Source organism: Ambystoma mexicanum, chromosome 4q (genome assembly GCF_040938575.1).
Source record: "Ambystoma mexicanum isolate Mex_15411 chromosome 4q, UKY_AmexF1_1, whole genome shotgun sequence".
Taxonomy (NCBI): domain Eukaryota; kingdom Metazoa; phylum Chordata; class Amphibia; order Caudata; family Ambystomatidae; genus Ambystoma; species Ambystoma mexicanum.
This window is the reverse complement of record NC_090928.1, coordinates 185,510,527-185,528,475: the sequence shown is the minus strand read 5'-3', so window position 1 is coordinate 185,528,475 and position 17,949 is coordinate 185,510,527. Positions and strand designations below refer to the sequence as shown.

Genomic DNA, 17,949 nt, shown 5'->3' with positions numbered 1-17,949 from the left:
CTGAAATGTCAGGCCAAGTACGATAGTTAATTTCACATCCTTACTGTTTATGATCTGTAAGAATGTCATTGTATTTTCCCTTGGCCCCTTCCTTGCCTTGAAGTGCTTTGAAGCAAATTGTACATAGGCACTATTTAAATAAACTATCATATCATATCATTAGCAGAGAAAGGATACAAAGTGGACAAAGAAAAGTTACAATATTGTCAGGAAGAGATCCTGTACATAGGACAGCTAATTTCCCAAGAGGGGAGAATAATTTCACCCGAAAGAGCAGAAGCCATTCTGAAGACTTAAGAACCTAAAACAGTGAGAGAAATGCAACCGTTTTTAGGCCTGTGCAACTATTGTAAGGTCTGGGTTTTCGATTAGAGCACCGATTTTCAGCCATTTCTAAAAAGACTTAAATAAGCACAGGTAGACAAAAGTAAAATAACATGGACAAATAAAATTACTGAAGGAATTGATGAATTAAAAAAAAGGCAATTAGTACAGCCCCTGTGCTAGGTACTTATTTTCTCATTAAAATGGAGAAGTCATGACAGCAGTTCTCACAAAGAAAACATTAGGATATGGACATAAACAATTGGCTTATTACAGTGGGATTTTAGATCCAGTTATGAAAGGGCATTACCCATTGTGAACAAGCTTTAGCTGCAGCTGCATTTGCAATTAAAAAATCTTCAAGTATTAAAATGGGGTGTTCAGTAATATTTATGTTGAGCACGCATTGTTTGCCATTCTAGAGAAACGTACATTGACCACAAAAAGAGCATCAGGCTATGAGGTAATTATCTGGAACCCTGCAATCAAAATTATTAGAGGCAGAATAGTGAATGCAGCAACATTCATAGCGGAACCAATAGGGGAGGAAAATTATGTACACGATTGCACAATGTATACTGAATTTTATGATGACATTCCCAGAGTTAGAGAAAATTCTCTCGAAGGGGGGAGTTCTGTTTATTCATGGTTCTTCAAAAATGTATCAAACTACTGGTGAAAGGCATAGTGAAACTGCACTGGTTACCTGGCTACCCTCTGATCTCGGGCGTAAGTACACCCCCGCCAGTTGCACACCTTCACTGCCCCCCTGTCTACCCTTGAACTCGGGGGCTGTTTCTGTATCTCTACAGCCCCTACTAGCACTTGACACTTGATGTCTGCACTTGCCTCCAGCTGGCTGCACTTATATTTATTGTATTTATTTATTTCACTGTTATCCTATGTACTGCACTGCCCTCTCCCCTTTCTGCCTGCACTTTTCCCCTTCCCCTCCCCTGCACTTGCGCAATGTCAATGCCACCTGGCCTAGGAGGATCATTGTCTCTGTCTTCCTTCTGTGTCCCCTCCCTTGCCTTGTCATGCCTTGAAACAGTTGCATATAGGCGCGTTATAAATGCCATATCATATCATATCATATGCATATCATATCATACTAGGTCAGCAGTAGTAAAGCTGAATGAGAGGGTGAATTTGAATTTGAGTAGTGACAAGCGTGAGATTGCCTTTGCATTGCTCAGCACAGGCTGCATAATTAGTGCACTTATCGCCGCACTCCAAAGATACGAGGATGAGGAAGTGATGGTGTACTGTGACTCGCCTATGTGACTTCAACTGTGTATGCAGGTTTGTCATGCTGGAAAAGGGGGGGCCTTCTCTGCACAGACGGCACTCCAGTGCAATATGTGGCCCTATTGGATAAGATTATTGAGGCATTAAGGCTCCCATTGATTATTGCAGTTGTAAAATGCACAGCCCACACTAAAAGAACAAACGTAATTTCTCGCGGAAACAAAGCCACAGACAAAGAAGCCAAAAAGGCAGAATATTTCCCATATTTTTCGGATTTTGTACTAAGAAGTGTTAAGAAAATGACAGGACGATTCATGTTGGTAAATGAGGGCTTTAACAAGCTGTCTATTGTTCAGTTAACTGAAAAACAAGGTTGAGCCTCACAGGAGGAGCAAGATTTATGGAGAAAGTGGGGGTGTTCTTTATCCCCACTGAGGCAATCTGGAATCAGGATAGCACTGGAAAGCCAGTTATGCCTCTTGCATTTTTTAGGGTAGCGCTGGAGCAGCTTCACTACCCCGCATATTTGACTCAAGAGAGTCTTGCTGCTACAATTGTAGAAGATTGATTTTCACCAAATTCATTAGAACATTGGCACAGTTTATTGTGAATTGCATCATGTGCCAGCAATGTACTGTAGGGCACACTTTGCAAACAGTGAGAGGAGAAATTTCCAGACCCAATTGCCCATTTCAGCATCTACATATAGATTATGTGGACATGTTTCAGATCTGCAACGGTGATAGGTAGATGCTGGCAGTGGAATGTCCATTTTCTAGATGGCTCAAGGCAGGTCAATTTATGCACCTTGATGCCATATGTGCTGCCAAGTTCCTTGTGCGTGAGGTGTTCCAAGATGGGGTGCGTGCCAAGCATTGCGGTCTGACAATGGACCACATTTTGTAAATGAACTATTTGAGCAAGTAACTCTTTTATTAGGTATAAAACACAAGATCTCTTCTGCCTATCACCCGCAGGTGAATGGAATTTGTGAGACATTAAATGGACTTCTCAAACAGAGGATAGCGAAGATTAAGATAACTTTGAAGAAGGGGTGGTTACACTGTTTGCCCCTTGTGCTACATGCACTGCAATATCAGCCTGGCTTAGATCACCACCTAACTCCTCATGAGTAGGTGATTGGGTGCTGAATAAGAACACCCCTTGCTCTTCTAACTAGTGTAGAAAAGGATGCCCACAGTCTAGCGAAGACATTAGGTAATGAGATGCATGATTACCTAGCAACAATGATTGCAAGTGTTTCTTTCATGTCTCAACAGCTCAAGAACAGAAGGGAGGGGTCAAAAGAACTGAAGAAGAAAGCCAGGTAACTGATCCAGACTGCTTGTTGTGTCAAGGGTTTTGACCCATGTTGAATCAATAGACTGGGTAGATGTGGGGATGAGCTGTCGCCGCCCATTATTCTACCCCAGAACAAACTAAATCAATAGACTGGGTGGATGTGGGGATGAGCTATCGCCGCCCACATTCACGCCAGAATAGGAGAACTGTGCAGTTGGCACGAGACCACTCCAAAGATACAACCTTCTTGTGGGGGGTTCCACATCACCACTCTACTGTGAGGATGCCATCAAAACAATGTTAAGCAAGGGTCCTATACTATCAAGCAAAAGACCACTCTATTGAAATGCAGTAATTCAAGACAACTCAAAAATGGATGCAGTACCGACAAATTCCCGAAGGTGGCGCTAGCGGTCTAAACTCTGACAGGGAAACTGTATTTAGGAGTTGCACAAGGGGCAGGAACTTCAAAGCTTTTTAGTTAATTGAAAATCTAGCCACCTGTTTTTCCCAGAGGCCAAGAGGCTGGGAAACCTTAACACCTCAGAGATTCCACACTAGGAGGCAGGATATCACATGACCCTGTTGATTGATTGAGGAGAGACTTCCATGCAGCCTGCTGGAGCCCACACAAAAGGCTCTTTCTGTTGAATGGGGTATGTTAATTTTGAGTGTTTCCTGTCAACAGCCCTCTGCCAGCAAGGAGAGACATGTGATCACTGACCCACCCAGACTCCTGGAGGCGGACCCAAACACTTGGGGGGGTTGAATTGCAACAAATATATATTTTATAGAAACAGTGATCATTTATTGTAACCAAATGACAGGAATGTACAACTTTGAGAGTCTTAGTTTGAAAAATGCCCTCACGATTTGAGTCCAAACTCCAATTTGTACCATGTTCTGGGGCAAAACCCTGCTAATTATGATTATTGTAGACAATGTGTTTAAGCTAGAGACATGGAAAGTTACTGGGATATATGTGGAAGGGAAATGTACCTTTGTATAATTTTTGATGAAAAACCAATGTTGCAAAACCCACTAAAATCGAAAATAAGTTGCCATTTTTGAATGCAAGCTCCTAGAAACGCCAGAGTCGGGACAGGGGCTATCTTTAGTAATATATGATGTGTGTATGTGATGTCAAACAACTGTGTACCTGGGAAATATGTATTTGGATCAGGAATAGATTTGTGTGCACATTGACCAGGGGAGTGTCAATTCTGCAGGTCATAAAAATGACATAACTCTGACACACTATCCCTTCCCAAATCAGGGACCAAAAGGTAGGGACATTCAATTCCATTTGCTGCGGAGCATGCTGACCGACGACTTCACATCCAGAGATCCAGACTTCAAATCCATCAATCTCCAGAACCTGTAGCAGAAATTAACTCCAGAATTTGTAGCAGAGAGGCCTGAATCCGCCAGCTGAATCCTCTTCTCTGAAAATCTACCTTTATTAAATCGTCCGTATCTCTTGAACCGTTTGGGCTAGGAACGAAATTTACTACTCCCTATACTTTTCCCGTAATCGCACTCGCGAAATTTACCGCGATTTGCGATTTGGCCCAATTTCTTCATCTGTAGAAATCAGCAGCTTGTTGCTTCTCTTTGTTAAAATCCGTTTGCAACCTGGTAATAACTCATAGGGCATTGCTAAAGTGAGCCTGAACTAATACCAACAAACATCTCTCACTCACCCTGAACCTCTAGAGGGAATTAAAAGCAATTTTAGCACCTTTTTCACTTCCTTGCAAACCACATTAAAGTAATTCGCCTGTGTTTAAAACTCATCCCTGTTTTCTCTAAGCTTGCTGGGGGAAATGGAACTGTGTATTGCATTATAAAGTGTGATTTGTTGGGATTCTTGAAGACTGTGTGGTCTCCTTCCATTTCTTGTATTGCATAGGGGGGGAGTGAATTGTCAAAAGAAAAAGTGATCATATTACCTTTTGCTAAAATCATAAGTTATTTCTATACTGCATTTTATTCCACCTTGCATTTCCTTGAAACCATCAAGCATTTTCAGCTACCTCATCCTCTACACTACTCCTAAGTAACCAAATCAGTGTACCCCTGTAACATTATCCATTGTTGATCACAGTCGTATTCTGAAGTTTGATATCAGTTATCAATTTATTTATAAAGTGTGATAGATATATATTGTTAAATTGTCCAAATAAACCTTTTAATTTGCAAAACAAACCTACTTCTTGGCTCAGTGGGGTCAGGGGGATTCTAAGAGGGGGGTGTTATACAAGGGTTGTCATCCAGAGTACTGAACTGAATATAAAAATACATCAATAAGGGTTTTCCTCAGCATCCCAGACTAGGCATTGACTTAGCTGTAGTGTTGATTGAATATCGCTTACAGTTGAAACAGCCAATCTTAAATACAGGGACCCAGGTGCTGCTGCGCAAAGTCGTCCGGACCTGGAATAAGCCCCACTTTGAAGGACCCTATGAGCTGGAAGTAGTTACCCTTAAAGCTGTTAAACCACAAGGAAGAGGAGCCTGGCTGCATCTGCATGACATCAAACCGTACAGGGGTGACACTTAAACCACTCCTACACCTAGTGACAGTGAAGCAAGAGAAGAAGTTCCACCCATGAAGACAAGATCAGCAACCAAGAGCAAGGAAAATAAGTTTATGGAACAATAAAATACCTTTGAAATAAAGATCGACATTTCTTAAATGTAATAAGGAATACATTGACTTGCACCTATCCTGGAACGTTTTTAGATAGGTTAAAGGAACAATGCGTTGATGCACCAAAGCCAAAGGACAAGGAATACATTGCATCTTCTATGCTACCCATCATAATAGCATTAAACACATTCCTGTATGATGTTTTTACCTAACTACTGCAGTCTTACCCAGCTCTGATAAGACAACTGTCACGACCCTCAGCCCTGATCCCCACTGGCAAGTCCATTGGCCAGGTGGAATCAGGACTCGGATCGCTTATAAGGCCTGGCATCCACTTCTCAGGCCCTCTTGGGGCCAGTCCTGGTGCCTTTGTCACCATGCTCATAAACAAAGATAGACATCTGCTTGTGGAACTACTTTTTAGAGCTTTCAGCCAAGATGGAGGCATCCACATAGCTTAATTCCTAGAACCAAGCTATGCGGTCTAGTGCTTTGGGTGTGGTGGCCTAGGGACTACTTTACCTGGACTACTTTGTAGTGGCTATTTAAACCACATCCAAAAAAGACAACACGCTTTACGTTACTTTCCTACTAGCAACGTGACGCTCACCGTGTCCAGCTTTCTCACGAGCCTGACGAATTCCGGACCTGCAGAAAACAAAGAACACCGTTAGCAGCAGAATATTACCTGTAATCTCCATCCTTCACTGCTCGCAGCTCCTGGGCAGCTCCGTTTGAAGAGTTTGCCGCCCGGATCGAAGGACCTGAAAAAAGGGAGAAAGACATTATTAAAGGAGGTAAAACAGACATTACAACCACGAAGCGCTTAGAGACTTAACTGGCTGGCTGATTTTTGACCAGCATAGCTCCGGTACTCCATCTGCGGTGGGAGCACACCACGACCTACGAAAAAGAGAAAAGCACAGGTGAGTGAGGACAAGACATTGCTCCGCTGCGTAAAGCGCCTCCTTACCGCATCATAGCGCTATTGTGCGCCATCATCTACTGGATAGAACCAGCCTCCAAGCGGATACTCCGCGCACCGGAGGGAGATAAAAAGAGACATTTTAGAACAGAGAAAAGGCATGCAAGAATAACAACGCCATCAATCACAATAAGACCTACCTGAAAGACACTACAAGGGCCGCAGTCAGTGAAGTAACTAGACCGCCTGCGCCCACAAAAGACCACGCGCCCCTGCCCAGAGAGCAGGACGGAGAGCTCACCAATTCCGACAGCCAGGTGAGAAGAGAACCCGGAGGGTCTGAAAACAAAAGGGAGGTGGGGGAAAACTTACCTTGGTCGTCCAGTCCTAATATAGTCTTCATTTCCAGGCGGAATCCCATCGACAACCACACCAGGGAGTCATAGAGAAGGGCACCATTGACTAACTGGCTGGGTGGCGTCCCTGTGGATACAAGGTGAGCGTAACAGAATATGCCAAGCCTCACATAATTAATCCACCTGGGCACCATGGAAACATCGGAAATCGACCAATTGGCCCAATTGTTGGGGGACATTCATGCTGAGGTTCATTCAGCTCGACAAGAGACTAATGCACTCCGAAGAATCCTAATAGCGTCCAAGGAGCGCACCGACGAAATCGGCAAACAGTTCTTGCAATCACAGGCAGGTCAGACTCCTCTGCCTGGAGGAAATCCACCGATGCAAAATCATATCTCACCATCTTATACCCCCACACCAGTACAGATCACGCTGCCTGGAACAGTCCCCCTGGCACCACCAGAAAGGTTTTCGGGGCAACCAACGGGAGGAAGTATGCAGCATTCATAAATCAGTGTCACCTTCATTTCCTTTGTCGCCCTGGGGCATTTCCAAATGACCAAGCTCGGGTAGCTTTCATCCTATCATGACCATAATGATCCATTGTTACAGGACTATGGGGGGTTCCAGAGAGAAATGGAAAAACTGTTTGCTCGCCATACCCAGGAACAAGCAGTGGATAACGAACTCTTATCGCTCCGGCAGGGGAACCAAGACTTGTTAACATACTTAGCGACTTTCAATAGACTGGTTGCTGAAGCCAGGTGGCCAGTAAACAAAAGAACCATATTATTCCATCGAGGCTTACGAGGCGAATTAAAGGACGTCTTGGCCTAGGTAGTTGATCCCCCCAGAGACTGTACCGAATTCATAAATCTGGTCGTGCAGGTAGACCATCGGTTGCAGGACCGAAAAGCAGACCGGTCTAAAGCTGACTCTCGAGTAGTTTATGTTCGGCCTAGAGACAATGCACCACGGGTGCCAGACAACGCTGTAGAACCCATGCAGATCGGAGGGATATGACCTCCATTAACAAAACAAGAACGGGATAAAAGAAGACAACAGCAACTTTGTTTGTATTGTGGAAAACCAGGACATTTTCTGAAAGACTGCCCAGTAAAATCCCCAAGGAGGACAGTCGGGGCCACAGAAAAGGATGAAGTTAAGGAATCGGAAAACTACCAAGCTCAGCAACCGTAGAGGTCAGTTTGTCGAGTGATGAGAAAGAACCACTGACCTCACACTTTGCGATACCCATGATCTTAATAAACCACCAACAATCGTCAAAGATGCATGCCGGAGAAGCGTACATCGACAGCGGAGCAGTTGGGAACTATATAGATCAAGAGTTGGCAGCAGAGATGGGACTCCCTTTGTGTTCTAAGTCTACCAGGGACAAGGTGACTACCGTGGATGGAACAGAAATCGCCTCCGGACCAGTAACCCAGTGCACAGCTGCAGTAACCTTGCTGTGCCAGGATGGACATCGGGAGTGTATTTTTTTCGATCTTATTAAGGCACCTCAGTTCCGGTTGATACTAAGGATGCCATGGTTGGTTGCTCACAACCCTTTGTTAGACTGGCGGGCACGGAAATTAACCTTCTCCGGCAACTGCTCCCTGGCTTGCTACTCTCCTGAACCGGAACCTGACTCCTGTATGTCCAAGACTTCCAATACTATAGCTTCTAACCTTGGGGTAACTAATACTCTGCCAGATGAATATCGTGACTTTCAGGACGTATTCCAAAAATACCAGGCTAACACATTGCCACTGCATAGGCCTTATGATTGTCAAATTGACTTTATTCCTGGGTCACAAATCCCATGCAGCAGGATCTACGCTCTCACCGAACCAGAAAATCTTCACCTGAAATCCTATTTGGACCAGTACCTTGCAAACGGATTTATCCACCCATCTAAGTCCCCAGCAGCCAGTCCTTTGTTCTTCGTACCGAAAAAGGAAGGGGACTTGAGGACCTGTATTGATTACCGTGCAATAAACCAGGTAACCGTGAAGAACCGCTACCCCTTGCCTCTTATCCCGGAAATACTAGACCAAGTCAAAGATGCCCAGATCTATACCAAATTAGACCTTCGGGGAGCATACCACTCGGTCCGGGTCAGAAGCGGAGATGAGTGGAAAATGCTTTCCGTACCAAATATGGCTTGTTTGAATATCAAGTCATGCCTTTTGGCTTATGCAATGCTCCCGCAGCGTTTCAATATTTCATGAATGATGTATTGAAAGAACTGATTGACGTTTGCGCCTTAATGTACATAGATGACATCTTGGTCTACTCAGCCTCAAAAAAAGATCACATCAGGCACGTTCGTTCAGTCCTCACCAAGCTCTGCCAACATCGTTTATATGCAAAACTGGAGAAATGTTTTTTTCACAGCACCTAAGTAGAATTTCTTGGTTTCATCCTTTCGCCCAAAGGCATCAGAATGGACGTACATAAGGTTGACGCTATTCTAAAATGGCCATCACCAACATCTCTGAAGGGGATACAGAGCATGCTCGGTTTTGCAAACTTTTACCGCCGATTTATCCCAGATTTCTCTCAGGTTGCGCACCCGATCACAGTACTGCTACGAAAATGCAATAAGAAGTTTGCTTGGACAGAGGAAGCAGAAAGAGCCTTTCAGGAACTGAAACGAAGGTTCACCTCTGCTCCAATCCTGTGGCACCCTCGTCCAGACCTCCCTTATATCGTAGAAAATGATGCTTCCAGTATGGCAATGGGAGCGGTCCTTTCACAGAGGGACCCAGAAACTGGCCAGCTGCATCCTGTGGCCTTCTGGTCACAAAAGTTCTCACCTCCGGAAATTAATTACGCTATCACGGACAAAGAACTCCTAGCCATCAAGTCCGCTTTCAAGGCATGGCGACACTATCTTCTGGGAGCTAGACACACCATTACAGTGATCACAGACCACCGGAACCTACAATCTCCAGTCTTCACACCAGTTACGGTGGGCCCTCTTCTTCGCCGAATATGACTATGTGATCACCTTTCGACCTGGGGTCAAGAATGGGAAAGCTGACGCCTTATCTCGGATGGGCATCGATGAAACAGTGTATACAGCGCCAGACCCGGTACCCATCATACCAGAAGACAAACGTTTGGGTATCACAACAACCCTATTACAAGCCGAATTACAAAACGAAATTCGACAGTCAATGAGCCCGGATGCTTTCCTCGCATGGCAAACTCAAGGAGAATAATATTGCATCAAGGATCAGTTACCTTTTTTTAAGGACCGGCTATGTGTACCCAAGAAGGAGTTACAACAGCATATCATTTCAGGCTATCATGACTCTCTGATCGAAGGACACCCTGGAATCGCTAAAACGTTAGCCGAGGTGAAAAAGAACTTTTGGTGGCCTACCTGGCGTAAGGACATTGTCCAGTATGTTCAGTCCTGCGGCGTCTGTGCACAAAATAAATCCCAGAAACAGAAACCATCGGGTCTCCTACAACCACTGGACATCCCTCCTGCTCCATGGCACACTCTTTTCCTTGACTTTATCACTGATCTACCACAGAGTCAAGGTTTTAACACCATTCTTGTAGTCATGGATTTGTTCTCTAAAATGGCACATTTTATTCCTCTCAAGGGCCTCCCGGATGCATCCACCCTGGCAGAAGTATTTCTGGAAAACATTGTCAAGCTACATGGTTTTCCATCAGTTCTGATCTCCGATCGAGGCAGCAAGTTCGTATCCAATTTTTGGAGAAAATGTTGCACAATGGCACAGATTGACGTCCGGCTATCTACCAGTCACCACCCCCAAACGGACGGCCAAACCGAGAGGACCAACCAGACCCTCGAGCAGTATTTACGGTGCATGCTGCACCATGAATTGAGAGATTGGAAGGACTTACTTTGGGTAGCTGAGTACGCATATAACAACTCCGTACATTCTAGCACAGGACAAACACCTTTTTACACCCTGTATGGCAGACATCCACGTACCTCAGAACTCGACCTTCCTGCCAACTTGGAAATGCCTGCAGTAAAGACTCTTCACAAAACCATCACTCAGGCGTTCAGAAAGGAGAAGGAACATCTCATTCATGCCAAAGAAAAACAAAAGCACTTTTCCGTCCAGCATTGGAAAAAGGCCCCAGACTGTCAAGTGGGAGACCAGGTTTGGTGAGCCGCCAAATATGTAGCCATCAAAGGCACCCAGATCTTCCATCCTTGATATTTGGGACCCTATACCATCAAGGCAATTATCAACCCGGAAGCCGTCAAATTGGACACACCACCTAATCTACAAATCCATCCGGTATTCCATGTATCCCTCTTAAAACCAATGCAACCTGGTACACGAGTCAAGACACCACCTCAACCCATACTAATTGACGGAGAACCAGAATTTGAAGTCAAAGGCATCCTGGACTCAAAATACTCTAGAGCCAAGTTATATTATCTTGTCGACTGGAAGGGATTTGGGCCTCAAGATAGGTCCTCGGAAGCCAGTGAGAACATCCATGCACCACGTCTAATCAAGAAGTTTCACCAGAACTTCCCAACTAAACCTGGACAAGGCAGGAGACACACCATGGGAGGGGCCTTGGGGTAGAGTGTTGTCACGACCCTCAGCCCTGATCCCCACTGACAAGCCCATTGGTCAGGTGGAATCAGGACTCGGATCGCTTATAAGGCCTGGCATCCACTTCTCAGGCCCTCTTGGGGCCAGTCCTGGCGCCTTTTGCGCCAGGCTCATACACAAAGATAGATATCTGCTTGTGGAACTACTTTTTAGAGCTTTCAGCCAACATGGAGGCATCCACATAGCTTGATTCCTAGAACCAAGCTATGCGGTCTAGTGTTTTGGGTGTGGTGGCCTAGGGACTACTTTACCTGGACTACTTTGCAGTGGCTATTTAAACCACACCCGAACAAGACAACACGCTTTGCATTACTTTGCTACTAGCAACGTGACGCTCACCGTGTCCAGCTTTCTCACGAGCCTGATGAATTCCGGACCTGCAGAAAACAAAGGACATCGTTAGCAACAGAATCTTACCTGTAATCTCCATCCTTCACTGCTCACAGCTCCTGGGCAGCTCCGTTTGAAGAGTTTGCCGCCCGGATCGAAGGACCTGAAAAAAGGGAGAAAGACATTATTATAGGAGGTAAAAGAGACATTACAACCACAAAGCGCTTAGAGACTTACCTAGCTGGCTGATTTTCGACCGGCATAGCTCCGGAACTCCATCTGTGCTGGGAGCACACCGCAACCTATGAAAAAGAGAAAAGCACAGGTCAGTGAGGACAAGACATCGCTGCGCAAAGCGCCTCCTTACCACATCATAGCGCTATTGTGCGCCATCATCTACCAGTGAGAACCAGCCTACCCAGTTCTCCAAGCGGATACTCTGCGCACCTAAGGGAGATAAAAAGAGACATTTTAGAACAGAGAAAAGGCATGCAAGAATAACAACGCCATCAATCGCAATAAGACGTACCTGAAAGACACTACAAGGGCCGCAGTCAGTGAAGTAACTGGACCGCCCGTGCCCACAAAAGACCACGCGTCCCTGCCCAGAGAGCAGGATGGAGAGCTCACCAATTCCGACAGCCAGGTCGTCCAGTTCTAATATAGTCTTCATTTCCAGGCGGAATCCCATTGACATCGAGAACCACACCAGGGAGTCATAGAGAAGGGCACCAACGTCTAACTGGCTGGGTGGCATCCCCGTGGGTACCAGGTGAGCATAACAACAACATGTGGACATTGTAATATTTTGTGGCAATCCTAAAAACAATCACATTATTTTCAGAATTATTGTGGCAATTATTTTGCAGTTCTTGATATAAAAGCGTGAGTTACAGAAGATAACACAATTACATATCAATTTAATAAAATGGGAAGGTTCCAGAATATGAGAGACTCACTACCATTGAGAAAGTCAATATGTTTTTTTGGGAATGGTAATTGTGATTTTATTTTGTCTTAGGATTTGTCTTTTCTTCCTTATTATTATGGCATTCAGACACATAATGATATAAAATGCAGATACTGTGGAGGCCAATGAAACATCCTTTATAATCCCTAACAAAAGCACAAGCAGCATCTTCCCCAATTTTACTAAACAAATTGCTCGACTTAAAAAAAAATGTTGGAGAAGATCATAAATGCAGAAATGCATATCTTGACAATTCAGCTCACTTAAAGAATAATGTATGGTACCAGCACATGAACTAAGTGGGAGAGAGAATGTCGGATGAAAGCTGCTACGTATGTTCTCTCATCCCCTACACCATGAACATAGCCAGAACATTTATTACAAAAGAGATGCAAGCACATGATGCGAAGTGTTTCAGTCATCTGACAGCATGCAGCACAAGAGGGGAAAATGGGTAACCCTACGATAGCGATCACAGAGAACATTTCCATATGAAGATACTTATGTGAAAACACAAAGGATGGAGAAAGGAATGGGTTGGACAATCAAAAAACATCCCAAATTGTAGAACGAATAAAGGTTGTTGAAATTAGGAGGATGGAATGTTCAGACATAGTGGAAAGATCAGGAGTGCCAGTATGCTGGGAGAGACCTCAGCTATTGGTGTATGGACGAATGGCTACCAGCACAGGATGGGAAGAAGGAATGTTGACTTGCCCCACACTCTTATTGAAGAAGGAACCAGTAAGCATAATACATGCAGTGAATGCCATGTGTTTAGAGTCATGGGCCAAGTACTCTAAACTAACATGGGTTGACAATGATCCAGGACCCATATCTATAATACCACTAACAAATGCAACAACATGCGTCAAGAATGAAGGTCTTGTCCTGGTTGGAGAAAATAAAGGATGCAAACAGGTGCTCAAAGTGCCAGGAATGACTGGAGGAACTGCGGTGCTGATAGATCGATATTGGGCCTGTGGATCCAGAGCTTACATGCAGCTGCTTGAAAATTAGGGAGGAGTATTTTCCCTTGTGGTTGTACAATGTCCTCCATTAGTGATTCCTCAAAGTGACCTCCATAGTGACAAATTTCCAAAATTGAATAAACACCAGAGAAGGAAGAGGTTGCTGAACCTTTGCTGACTGAAGAGGGAGAACTATTTTTCATCAAAGTCAATAGAAGCCCATAATGATGTTCCAGATGAGCATAAATGATTCAGCAAGATGGCGATGATAATAACATCTATATTCATGCTAGGACTTCAAACTGAAGTGAATGCCAAGTGGCTGCAGATTACCAGATGGGAGCTGCTGCAAATGATCAATGCAAGAATAAAAGGATTTAATGCAATCGGAGAAGATCTGAGGGGCATTGGGCTTATGACCCTCCAAAACAGGTATGCCCTGGACTTAATTACAGCAATGGAAGGAGGCGTGTGCGCCAAGGCCAGGCCTTCTTGCTGTACTATCTTACCTTCCCATGAAGAAAATGAAACCCTGACGGAAGCAATAACTATGCCCCCGACCCTGCATACGAAGATGGAGAATGACACTGATGAGACAGAAGGAGATGACTGGTTTTCGTCTCTGTTTTCGTGGATTCCAACCTAGCTAGAAAATGCCTTCAAATGACTTGGAGCAATAGTAGTGTTGGTATTGCTAGGATTCTGTCTCATAAGGATTATATTGGGACAATGCCAGAAAACTACCAAGAAAGCTATTGGGATGAAGATTGTGATTGATGTGAATGGAGATCCTACAACACAGACCGAAGACACCGCCCATGAGAACATAAATAAGAGTTTGCTGGCACATCCAGAGATGAAGTTCTACTACCCTAAGGATCACAAGAAATATGTAGGATGTTAGGTATTCTGTCAACCAACTGGAGAATGCTGCCACATGACCTGGAGTGTGGATGACCATATAACGAATGCAGGTGGCCTTGAGGCGGGGTGAGGAAAATATGTATCCCAAAGAAACCTAGATGGGAAGAGGGGATAATGAAGATTTAAGAAGAAGAGGTGGTTGAGGACTTGACCAGAGGGGGGAATGTAGAGGAGCATGTGAACTTGTCATCCCTAGCTCCCACCCCTCCCCTCTGTCATACTGGAACAGTAGGAGAACAGCCCTCTGTAGGATGCCAGGTATCATCCAAATTCTTCAGTGTATGAGCGACTATATCCACTCAGAGAACCATATCGAATGTACCCTCGTTCTGAGAGGGTGGAATCTGCACACATCATTGGAGGTCAGAGAGCTATAAGTGAAATCTGACAAGAGCAGAGTGACGTCATAGAGGAGAGATACTGCGACTTACTGAAATAATATGCAAATACTCAAAGAATAAAGATGTAACTGAAGTAACAAGAGAAACATGTAATTGAATATGAAGACATTCTAAATGTGTAAAGAAGATAAAGTAACCTGCTGATTAATAAATGTATGTATGCAGAACTGAAAGGTAGATGAGACATGTAGAAGCTTGCTGCAAAGTGAAGCATAACATAGCTGGAGTGGCCATGATGGAAAGATGGATGTCAAACTTGTATTAAAACCATTCAAGCTACCTCAGAGAACGACCAGGGCTTTAGAGTCAGGAGACGCTGGAAAAACAGCTTTGTGTGAGGAACAAAGAGGAGTCTATTGCCTGGGATCAAGGCTGCTATTTCAAGGAATAATTGCAAGGCACAAGGGGAGTCAAAAGGAAAAGCCATGTACGTAAGACATATTTCCCTTAGATTAAGCGAAGGAGAAAACATCTGCAAGAGCCAAGTATTAGACATGCCGAAAACCCATCTAAGATGGAGTGAGCAAGTCTCCAGGCTAAGAAGTGTAATGACACCCAGCACAACTGAATCAAATAGCAGTAAATATAAGGTCAAGATTGATACATTTATGTTCTCCTCACATGTGATTCAGAAGTTGAAAACAAGGGCTATTCATTAAGCCCAAACGAAGATATTAGTGTCCCTTCACTCCCTTGAATGTCCCAGAACATGGAGCAGGCTTCGAAGTCAGCTACAAAGGAGAGGCCTTAGCTTGGGGCCTTGTTCGATGAGAGACAATGGACTAATTGGGAAAGTCGGGAGTAGTCTGACATTGCTTGCGGCACCTGAGTTTTGTTTTGTTAAGGTGCTGCTAATGAGCTGAAAGGCCAAGGTTGGGAAAGCATGCCAACCAGACGGCCTATGTAGCAACATGCTATGCAATGTTGCAGAGACCAACCCGCTGCCATTTTTCTTCTATAATCAGTAGTATACATATTTAGAGGTAGTTTGAGGCATGCCCACCAGATAAAGGGCAGCCAATGAAGTTATTAACATTTATGTATACTATAGGTACATATGTTCCTCTAACCAATCCCTCCATTCAATAGTTTTTAGTTGCCACATAGAATGACCTCATAAATGACACACATCGAGGTATAAAAATCTTTGTATAATCACATTTTGGGGTGAGTGTTTGAATTACTGACTGTTATTCGCCAGATTGCCCTACTTTATTTTATATTGATAATAAAGTAGTACTTTGCCATATTCTTTGAGTCTGTCCTGTTATTTAGGTCTGAGATCATTATTGGCAATTCCATCTACCACATGAGATTCTTCAAGGTGCTAGAGCACAAGGTGGATTCACAATAGGGGTGGAATGGGGCTATATGAAACATCAGGACTTGCTCCTGAAAGCTCTGCACGTGGCACATTGGTGCTCACATTTTAACCAGTGGAGTTTTCTTTGTGTGGGTTTTCCCACATTAAGGCACAGTCTGTCTGGTTATGTATACTTTGTAATATAGTAACAAGTGTGTTTGTGGCAGTGGCCAATGCAGAGCACCTTCTTGTGGACCTCTGGGCTTGACACACACATATTATTGTTGGCCTAAAGGAAGCAAATGATGTTTTGAATATCCCCAGTTGGAAATTGAAACACTTGTCCAAGTTCTCAAATGGGCTTTTCAGGGCAACTCCCCAAATGTGTGTTCACTGTCAAGCTGTCTGCTAATGAGTCTTCCCCAATGAGGACTCTTCACCCTTTTGCTTTATATGAATATCTTTCATTGCTATCGCCTCACAGGATACAATATTGACTCACACTGACTAATGAATCAATTGTCATTTTATTTGTTCAATATTTAACAGATTCCACTACATTTCTTTGCATCTATCACTTCTTTGCTTTCATGTAAAAGTGGAATGTAGATGGCTGGTCTTCATTCCTTTGTTAGGGCTTCGTCCATCTCCATCAAGGAGATAAGCATTGCAAAGTTCTTCACATTATTCTTTGGAGTTAGGACTGTTCTCACAATGCCATGTCAATAGAACAGCATTGTGTAACTCCACTTCTTGGGCCGTTACTAAGATTTCTGTTTTCTGAGCTACATAAGCAAATCTAGTTTTTCTTCCTCCAATAACAATCGAGATCTATGTACCCTGTGATGTTATCCATGACTTCTGTCCACACTGAAGGGGGACTGCTATCTGAGCATGCAGTGTAAACCTAAAGTACACCTAGAGTCTGGTACAATATACATATAAATGGACAGCAGAGACCCGCAGATGACTTGCACGTTTGGTTCTGTACAGGGTGGTGAAGTCATACTTTTCAGGCACAAACACAGACTCAGGGATAGAAAGTCAAGAAGAAAAAGATCGGTTTCAAAATCTGACACTGGGGCATAAAGAAGCCGTGAACAGACCCTCGTCTACCTTCTGGGATTCAGCAAGGCCAAGGAGACAGGGAAACTGGTGTCCATATACAGCATGTAAGGGGAATCAGGCAGTGTTCAAACTGAGCGGGCCTGACTCTAAGATGGCTGTTACTCGCTCTGCTGTGCTGTCTGTTGAACACAGTCACGGATAGACAAAGCCCTGCCAAGAAAACTGGTGAGTGAAGGGGATCCAACAAACAGCAGTCCCAAATTCTCTGTGCAGGCCTTCCAGCAAATGAAGGAGTCAGACCAGAGAGGAAACTGTGGCAAAATCGATCAGCTTAGTAGGAGTCTACAGGTGAATCCTAGACAGCTTCAGCATGACATAGAGGTGTCTCTATACAAATGTAAAGACCCAAGTGTGTGAGGGGGCAAGCCAGAAGTGTGATTCAGTCAGAGCCATGGAAGATGATGAAAGGAGGAAAAAAGCAGCAAGGGTAAGAGAAGTAGTAAAGGAGTTAACGAAAGAACCCTGAATGTCAGAGGGAACCTA

At 44.2% G+C, this 17,949-nt stretch overlaps 1 protein-coding gene across 3 annotated transcripts in view; it reads right to left on the bottom strand.

The window, feature by feature from the left end:
* The window catches only part of RPS6KA2 (ribosomal protein S6 kinase A2), a 1,317,456-nt gene that overhangs the window by 160,591 nt on the left and 1,138,916 nt on the right, over positions 1-17,949 (bottom strand). The gene's annotated exons all lie outside the window — the stretch shown is intronic.